The sequence below is a fragment of the Enhydra lutris genome, unplaced genomic scaffold (assembly GCF_002288905.1).
Source record: "Enhydra lutris kenyoni isolate GAN:26980312 unplaced genomic scaffold, ASM228890v2 scaffoldscaffold34, whole genome shotgun sequence".
NCBI lineage: Eukaryota > Metazoa > Chordata > Mammalia > Carnivora > Mustelidae > Enhydra > Enhydra lutris.
In genome coordinates this window covers 22,497,991-22,507,950 of record NW_019154118.1, presented here as the reverse complement: position 1 = coordinate 22,507,950, position 9,960 = coordinate 22,497,991, and positions in this window count along the sequence as shown.

Sequence of the window (9,960 nt, the reverse complement as noted above, 5' to 3'; positions counted from 1 at the left end):
GTAATTTACTACTATTCAGCGGGGGGTGTCATGATATGGTGGACAGAACCCAAGGGTGTAATAGACGTCTTGGCTTGGCTCGTCCATTAACATGTGGCAACGGGAACAAGCTCCCTTCTTGTCATTCATAAAACGGATTGCAATATCAACTCCACAGGTATTTGCGTCATAGTTATGTGATACTTTTTAGTATCTAAGAAAGAAAGTTACAGATTGTAAAGCTCTGTTAATTTTTATTGTATGGGCCATAGTGATAGTCATTAATAGTGCATGATGCTTCAACACTGTTGCTAGTTAGGATCTATAGTGAACTTCCTGGTGAACCCATCTATTCCAGGGACTTTTCCACCCTACAGCTCAGTCATGATTACTTATGGCAGGGATCAGCCCAGCTGCACCTGTCTGGACCTACATACCTTACGAGGGGTACAGAGGGGGACCCAGAATGCACAAGGTGCAAGTAGTTGTAGTTTTGGGGGGAGAAAGGCTCTGCGCTGCCTGCCATCCTCAGTACTACTCTTTGCAAATGGCCATTTGATGTGTTTTCTCATTCTGTAACTAGGCCTAAGATGCTCTCATTAAAATTAGTTTGTATATTGAAAATTAAGAGGGACAGAGTGCGTTTTGGCCATCACGCTATTTGGCAGCACCGTCCCTAGCACAGAAGAAGTGTCAAAAACATACATGCCAAATGAATAAAAAAAAGAAGGTCAAAAACTTCTTTACAGCATATCAGATTGCCATTAATCACTACAACAGACCAGCTTCATGCTTCTTTCCTTAAATAGGCTGCTTCTTTCTTCTTGCATATTCATCCTCGATATCCCAAACACACACTTAGGCTTTCTCCCTCAACCCTTAGAGGAGCTATGACCTACACCAAGTACAGCTCTGTCATGGGCCCTTACACTCTAGAGTGAAAGACCCTATGTTTAATTTTGTTACCAGGCCATAATTGCTCACTTTAAAATACCTGCTTTCTTTTTCAGAATAGCACCTTGCAGAATATTGATTTTCACTATTTTCACAATAACAAAAGAGAAACCAAATCTCTCTTTGGATCCGCACTGCCACATTCCAGCTGACTAGCTCTTGGTCCAGGTGTAAGGGGTGAGGTGTGTTCATGCCAGGCTGCCAGCCTGGACCCGCCTTCTGCTCCCTGAGCTTAGGCTCCTTCGTGCACTTAGACTCCTCCCTTTACTAAGTGACACGAAGTGAAATGTGAGTGTGCAGTTCTTTCATGAGATTTGGCTTAAAAATAATAAAAACATGGCTGGTGCCACAATTAATAATTTGAGCATTAACTCAGAAAATCATGGGGAGAGACTACAAGGGAAAGAACAACAGACAGAGAAACCAAGCTATCTCTTTTATGGACTTAGTGAAGAAAACATGCTTTTAGGATTGTGTGTTAAGTAGGGGTTTTTTGTTGTTGTTGTTTTTGAGGACTTTGTATTAAACTTAGCTTCGTCTCTCTCCCCAACTTCTTTTTTTTTTTTTTTTTAGTAAAGGAGCAAATTTGGGGACTGGGATGCTGGGATCCCCTGCCCCACTGGTCCTCCAGGGGAAGTCAGAGGCTAGAGACCAGGCTGACCTGCAGACCATGGGGAAGCCTTACTGAGTGTATGATGCACATGGACTCATGGGAGGAGGCAGCTGGAGGTCTCTGGCTTAGCTCAAAGGGCTCAGATCTGACAAAGGCTCAGAAAGTGACCTCTCTTATCTGTTTCACAGTACGTCTGTCCCTAGTCCCTCTCAGAACAGAAGGGGAGGGGGTATGAGTAGGTTAGTTGTGGGTAACAGTAGCTTTAACTGAGGAGATGGAAAGAACAAATCTGCAGGTGTGGCCCTATTAAGATTCAAAGGTCTTAACAGGTGATCCTACCTTTGCTTGTGGGTTTCTAAGCATCTCGGAATAAGTAGCATCAACCTGTTAGGCCTAGAAAAGTCTCTAGAGGGATTCGAGCTCTCTGCACATCTTCATACCAAGACTTTGCTTGGTTCCCTATATTTACTCCATGTTCAACAGCAAAGGATAAAAGTTGTTAGATTCTTGACCTGGACTATATAGTTATATGCAAATCAAGAAAGGAGACTGTAAACACCTCTGTGATGAAAGGATATGTAGACTATTACCAGATGGCAAAGTCGATAGTCCAGAAACCAAAGGAGCAAGAATTGTAAGCCAAGGTGAATTTGAAATAGCACCTGACTACATACTCTTGGCCTTCTGGCTCCCTCTGTTTCCAGCTGGTCTCTGTCTTCCCATATGCATTGACTTCTTCCATTTGGCCATCAGATTCTCAAGGATAAGGGCTATCCCTGAAAGTATATCATGACCATATCCATCAACTTTTGAAGTTGGGTCTCTCATTAGAATCTCCTCTCCAAAGGGGCCTTGTCTTAGTCATGACTGCATCCCCAGAGCCAGGCACAGAGCTATGGTCAGGATTCTTTTTTTTAAATGAACAAACTGATGCATTTCTATCTTCTGGCACAGTGCCCGATATTCAGTAGACTCTCGGTAAAGGTTAAATTGAACTTGGAGACATTTCTCACTCCTTTGCATGACCTGTCTCCAGTTTGTGAACCAGAGAATAAGGCTAATTAGGAAAAGGACAAGGGCTGAGGTGCCAGTCACTGGACTGAGCCAATCAAAATGAAATTTCTCCAAGCTTTCGCACTGTCAATTCTTAAAAATCTACTTTGACATCGTCAGAGTCTCTTTTCCCTTCACTCATCAAATTTATGTCAGACAGAGCCACCAACTGCTTTTAAATCAATTTCCATTTTCACACAGACAGGTCTCCGTGTTATGTAATCAGAAGTCAGGAACCCATCATCCACACAAATTACTTCTCTCTGCTCTTCAAAAAGAAACAACATTCATCGCAATAAAACGATGACTACCAGCTCAGTTCTGTGCTTTCCCCTGATCTTTGGAATATATACAATGGAGCACTAGCAGTGCATCACTGGAGGCGATAAGAGAGCATTTAGATGCTATTGCCAGTGACACCCCATTAGGTCTCAAGTACTCGTTCAGACTCTGGTTCAATATATGATAAGAAAAATGCTTATGCCCTATTATAACTCTAAGTAGTCCTCGTCATTTTATATCCGATTGCTTCATTTTATCTCTGATTTGAAAGGGCAGGTTGAAAAATTGCAGTAATCTGAGAGAATTTGGGCATAAATCTTGCTTGGGAATCTCTGAAACTGCTATTTACCTAAAGCCTAAAACCAAGCTATTATTGAAAAGGGCTTTAGTTAGCAGATAGAATTATGCATCTGTTGAGACTCTGATCAGAAGAGCAATAAATGAGAAGTCCTGAATATCTATATGGAGTGTTGTCCTCATTTATTTTTTCTGGGAAGAAAAAAATTATGTAAGGACTTATTGATCAAAGAGATAGCTGTCTGCTGGTTGAACTTCTTAGTTCTCCAGAGAAAGAAATTTATGTCATGGAATTGAAATGTAAGATAATGACAAAAGGTGACTTCTATCCTCAACTGACACATTTTATCCCTCAAAAATAAAAAATCTATAAAAGATTTTTTTCTCATAAAATTATCAACATTTCTCTTATTTTTACTTTCAAGGGACTCCTCAGAGCAAGACTTGTCCTGTGGCAGTTGGCTTAATGCAGACCTAGCTCATTCATGAATTCACCAAGGCTCCCAGCTCCCGGGGCTGGGGACTGAGTGTGTCCTATTCATCGTTAGATCCCTAGCACCAAGTTGGGTGCTTAGCCCAAAGTGGGTGCTGTGGCTGAATGAACGATTTTCCATGCTTGTTCATATAACCCCCTTGACCTTTCTACCAACCAAATTCAGTCATTTCCTAATTTAATGCAGATTCTTCTGCAGATTCTTTCTAGGTAAAATTCTATTCCCCCTTATTGTATCCTCATTATTATTTCATGGAAAACTCAGTCTCGTGAAGCACTTTAGGCCTTGATTCTCTTCACTGTCAAACATTGTCTTCCAATTGCTTTCTCCCAACTCAACTGCAAATTCTCTGAAGACTGAAAACATTTATTATTTTTCTACCCTTATAGGGCCTAACATGATGTAGGGATATCTTAAACAATGAATAACTTGGAATGTTAATGACAACAAGTCTTCAGACAAATCTGGTGAATTTGGTAATAAATGGGTCCATAATCCATTTAACTAGATTCCCTCCCTCATCCTAGCCCACAAATCACTACTTGCTTTCTGCTCAATCTTTTAAGTAAGTAGGCCCTGATGTTTTAGTAATGAGAACGTGGTTGTTGTCGATCCTGGGCTCTATAACCTTGTTCACAGGGTTGTGAGCAATTCTTCTGTCCAGTATAACTCCCTGGGGGGCTCCAGATTCCAGTGGAAGGTTGCACTGAAGTTACAAAACAACGAGAACTCAGCTTTAAGTGCTTTATAGTCAAGTTCTGAATACATGAAGTACCATTTATAGGAAAGTTATTTTTTTGTGTGTGGATGTAAAAGTTTGAATATCTGTGATGAAACAGAATTATTCTAATCTTTCCTTTAAATGTAAATCTTACAAGAGAAAATCTTATGGACCTGATCTTAGGGGACCTGATGAAGATGAGTAGTCTTATTTTAGATGACAGTTTGGGAGACTTGTCTTAGCCTGGGTTCTCCCCCAAAGCAGAACCTGAGAGAGGCTTGTGTGCAGGTAGTTGACTTAGAAAGTGATCCCAGGGGACAGAAAGGAGGGACAAGGGAGCAAAACAGAGAAGGAGGAAAATCAAAAAGATGGATATTGAATTGACCACTGTGAACCTTAACCCTATGGGACATTCTCAGGAAATTATAATCACCCAGGAATGGGGTGGCAGTTGTTCATTAGTTCCTGTCCTCTGTGTCTCCACATTTCCAGAGATGCTGTAGGCAGCAAGGTTGGGTGGGTGCTGGCAGGTGAAGCCTGCATGAAGTTGGTTGAAGCCTCGTTGGAAGGGGTTCCCATATCAGGGCTAGTGGAAGAAGAGGGCTAAGAAAATCTGGAGCTGTGCACAAGGACAGCTCTACACAGGAATGTTCTCTTTGGCACTAACACCTCCAGTGTGTAGGAAGGACCCTAATGGTCCAGAGGGGCCTGACCTCTGTCATGCTGACTGTCCTGTGCTGTGCAAGGCTTCAACCAGATATGGTTCAGACACAGAGGCTGTTCAATTTTACATGCATTCAGTTTGCTAAAACAAGCCCCCCCACAAACTAAGGTAACACCCCAGCTTACAGAGGAGTGATGCAGCATTGCTTACTAAGCAGCCTGACTCCCATGCAACTTTGACAGAATTTGTTATCACATCTCCTTGGAAACCATCCCAGTGTGTGAGCATCAGAACACCCAGGCAGCCCGCATATCTCAAAGACAGGTGTTAAGGATAAGGTGGGACGGAAATCAGAGGCTCTCCTTCAAGTGATACTTGAATACTTGGCCCACTGAAAGTTTTAGTATTTATTGATTTTTCCCCAAAATTTATCCAGTTGCCAATTCAATTATGTCCATCTACTCAAAATTAATTTTAAGAAACCTGTCTAGTCTTTTTATAATAGGCAATCTCATGACAAATTTATATTTTAATCAATAATATTTAAAGTAAAACAAATCCACCTTCCAGGCCCAGTAACTAGGAAAAATGACCATTGTCAACTAACATCTAGACTTCATTATTCTTAAACACTCAATAGTAGTCAAGTGAGTCCTAGGTGCAGAATATTAAAAATTGTATGCACAGGACTTTGCTCTGTTTCCCTTCCCAGATTTTAGGATAATCATACTTGGAACCAAAAAGTGAGGACCATTACTCAAAGCCATCCCAGCCAGTGGGAGGATAATCACTTCCTTAAAATAACTCAGTCAGAATATTAATAGGTGATACTAAATGGTGAAAACACTGATCGACAACAATGTTGTTTAAAGCCTTTCAGACTTTGAGCCGCACGCATCTGTCCATGGCAGGCAGTTTCTCCTCCTATGACGTCGGAGCTGAAATGTTTTCCGTCCTTGTGGAGATCTGGTTCTCCAGCTTTACCTTTGATGTTGTGAGTTGTCCTTACAACCACCACTGTATTCTCCCGGGACATTTTATTTGAGCCATTTGGTTTCTATTGTTTGCTCCTTTATAAACAAGCAAGTCCATGTTTACTGGTCACTGATATTTCCCAAAGCAAACTCCAGTACAATACTGAGGTAAATGCTAAGAAGCTTACTGAGAAGCCACCTGTACTCTGAGAACATTGTCTGATTTGAAATCTAGTACATGTTTTTGGTTTGTTTGCACTGCTGAAGAAATGCTTCTTAGCTAAAATGCTATAATACCAAGCAGCTACTCTTTACTCCAAGGGTTTGGCTAAGTATTAGCTAATTTAATTTTATAGTAACCCTTGCCAAGTAAAGCAGGATTCGTTTTTAAGACTTCAGGATTTTTTTTAGAGCAATTTAAAGTTTATAGCAATATTGAGGGGGAAGGAACAGGGGTTTCACGTACATTCCCATACATAGCCTCTCCCATTATCCAAAGCCTTCCACTAGACTGGTACATTTGTTATAACTGACGAACCTAGGACACATTACCCCAAATTCCATAATTTACATTACGGCTCACTCTTCAGTGTTATTTATTTATTCTGTGGGTTTGGACAAAAGCAGAATTACATGTATCCATCATTATGGCATCATACTGAGTATTTTCCTTGTCCTAAAATTCCTCTGGTCTCCACCTATTCATGCCATCCCCCATCCCTCCAGACCCCTGGAAAGCAGTGCTCACTTTGTTGTGTCCATAGTTTGTCCCAAGAATGTTACATAGTTAGAATCATACTGTATGTCCTCTTTTCAGACTGGCTTCTTTCACTTAATAATATGCACTTAAGGTTCCTTCATGTCTTTCTGTGGCTTGATAGCTCACTTCTTTTTACTGCTAAATAATATTCCGTTGTCTGGAGGTACCACAGTTCATTTATGGGTTCCCTTACTGAGAGACGTTTTCATTGTTTCCAAGTTCTGGCAATAATGAATAAAGCTTCTATAAACATTGGTGTGTAGGTTTTTGTATGGACATAAATTTCCAACTCCTTTGGGTAAATACCAAGCCGTGTGGCTGCTGGATCTTAGAGCAGGAGTATATTTAGTTTTATAAGGAACTGCCAAAGTCCTGCAAAGTGGCTGCATCCTTTTACATTCCAACCAGCCATGAACGGGAGTTGCTATGGTCTCATACCCTCCTCCGAATGTTTAGTGACGTCAGCCTTTGGATTTGGCCATTATTATAGGTGTAATGTTGTATCTCGTTGTTGTTTTAATTTGCATTTCCCTGATGACAAGTCATATTGAGCATCTCTTCATGTGCTTACCTTCCTTCTGCATATCTTTTTTGATGAGTTATCTGTTCAGGTCTTTGGCCCATCCTTGTCTTTTGAAAATGAACACACCCAGGTTTATAGTCGTTAAGTAACTGATCAATAGCTTATTTTTCACAGGTAATTTGAATCTAGGATTTTGTCATTTAAAATTCCGTCCTCTTTTCACAAAATTAAAAAAAAAACAAGTTTAGGTACAGGAGGAAAAGGCAGCTGCTTGGGAATAATCATGTTTTAGGTCTCTTTACAGTTGTCTAACCATATAGAAAACAATTTGCCAAGAGAAATTTTATTTTCAAATTTTTCAAAATTTTCATTTCAACATCTACATAACTGATAAGGAATACAATACACAGATTGCTCATCAAAACCTCACATGCCAGAAAATGCTTGGGGTCTGTGATGGCTTTTGCTCACTCGCTCTTTCTTTCTTTCTGGCTCTTTTAGTTTGTTTGTTTGTTTGTTTTCGGCTTTTGCCTTTTTAATCCCACCCCAAAGTTTTCCCCTAGTCCCAAACTACTTGCCAATAAGGAGTGATGTCCGAATCTAAAAGATGTGAACTTTATTTCAGTTTGTGACCTGCTTAGAGAAAACCAGATTGTATAGTTTGTATGTCAGTTGTAATCTTTACATGCTTGCACAGATCAGAAATGCTAGGACACAAAAGAACCAGTTTGGGGTTGTTCTGTCTCCTTACACTTCTTCCCCGCTATGCCTCCTCCTTCCTACTGATAATAATGTATGTTGGTGGAATAAAATCCTTTATCTTGAAAGGAACTGAAAAGAGCTTCATATCTTCACATGTTTAAAGGCGTTATTATTCCTCTTTGACCAACAAGGTCCCTTGAGCCTGGGGACTATATGCATAAAGCCACTAAGTGGTGGAGTAGACTGAACTCTTCATGTAAAATCTTGGTCTTTGGACATTTCCGTATGTTGTCAGTCCCTTTTCAAGGGCCTAGCTTTTGAGTTGGAGGAGACTAAAAATAAGTTGGGCACATCTGTTTTCCGAGTGCATAAAAGCTGGCCCGTGTCAGTGAGCACTCGGGTAAACTGGGCCCGAAGAGAGTGTTGGGAATCTCATGGGAATGAGGCCGACCAGCACCGACTGCACAGACGCAGGGCCCGTGGGCTGAGGGAGTAACATGCAGTTACTGCCCTACACCGGGCATCCTGATACAGGAAGTTCAGGGTGTTCCGGGCCCCAGAGGAGGATCCCGTATCCCTGATCTGCTTTGGGGGAAGGGAGAGCATGTGACACATAATCCACATCTTAGCGGTATCTGTCTTAGACTTAAAGAATAAATGCATTCTGTTCAGTGAAGAAGATAATTTTGTGAAGGAGAGATTTTGGCGAAAAGTTATTTCAGGAAGAGGATAGAATATGCGTAAGACCCAACGATGAGAGAGAGCAACGAGAGTTGTGGAAACAAAGCAAGGATGTTTAACGTAGAGGGCAAAGGCCCAACATCTAGGCCACGGAACCAAGAACACAGCATTAAAAATGTCTACAGATGGTCGCCTGGGTGGCTCAGTCATTAGGCGTCTGCCTTCAGCTCAGGTCATGATCCTGGGGTCCTGGGATCAAGCCCGCATCAGGCTCCCTGCTCATTGGGAAATCTGCTTCTCCCTCGCCCACTCCCCTTGCTTGTGTTCCCTGTCTCACTGTGTGTCTCTCTGTCAAGTAAATAAAAATATTAAGAAAAAAAAAAAAAAGCCTCTTGTGAGCTGGGTCTGGCTGGCCAAAACCCACTCCAGGAGCCCGGCAGAATCAGCCACAAGTCTGGTGCTGAGGCCCAAAGGCTCTCTTTGCCTGTGTTGATCCCTACAGCACAATGAAACCCGGGCCATTCTGACCAGTCTAATTAGTCTACAACTAATTAGAGTCTTCTCAGGCTTGCTAATTGCTTGAGAACCATTTTAGTAGACCACAGCAGAGAGGGGCACTTAAAAGTGCTTTTCCATTGACCCAGCAGAAGTAGTCTGAACCTTTCATATCTGAAGAAATAGTCAAGAAACATTTAGCTCTCTTGATTTTCTGGAAATAATGTATTTGGGATTCTGGGGAGGAAATATAGTTTTTAGACTTTTATTCTGGGCATGAAATCACTTCTGGAATGAGGGCTCTGGAATAAAGTGTTGAGTCCTTCTAATGGCAGCTTTGCAGGAACTGCTAATAGCGGAAGCGCATGCGTTCTCCTGCCACAGTCTGATGGAGTGTCTTACAGAATCAGGACCTGCCAGCACATACATCACTAGGGCAAGGAGCAGACTGGCCTCTTGATGGACCCACTCACATTGCATCCTGCACTTATAAACATGAACCAAACCAAACAAACCCACAGCACAAATCCAAACATGCTTGTATGGCAAATATCTGCTCTTTTACATAAGGGGAAATTTTCCGAATTGGCCAGTTGGCCCCATTTCCCCTCATTGACTCTTAGGGAACTCGATTTCAGATTGACATCTTGCCCAGTGCTCTATGACACAGAATAAATGAACAAACAAAACTGAAGAACTATTTTTGAGCACTTAATATACACCAGGCACTAAGCACTTTTATCTTCACTGTCATTTAATCTCCAGAGT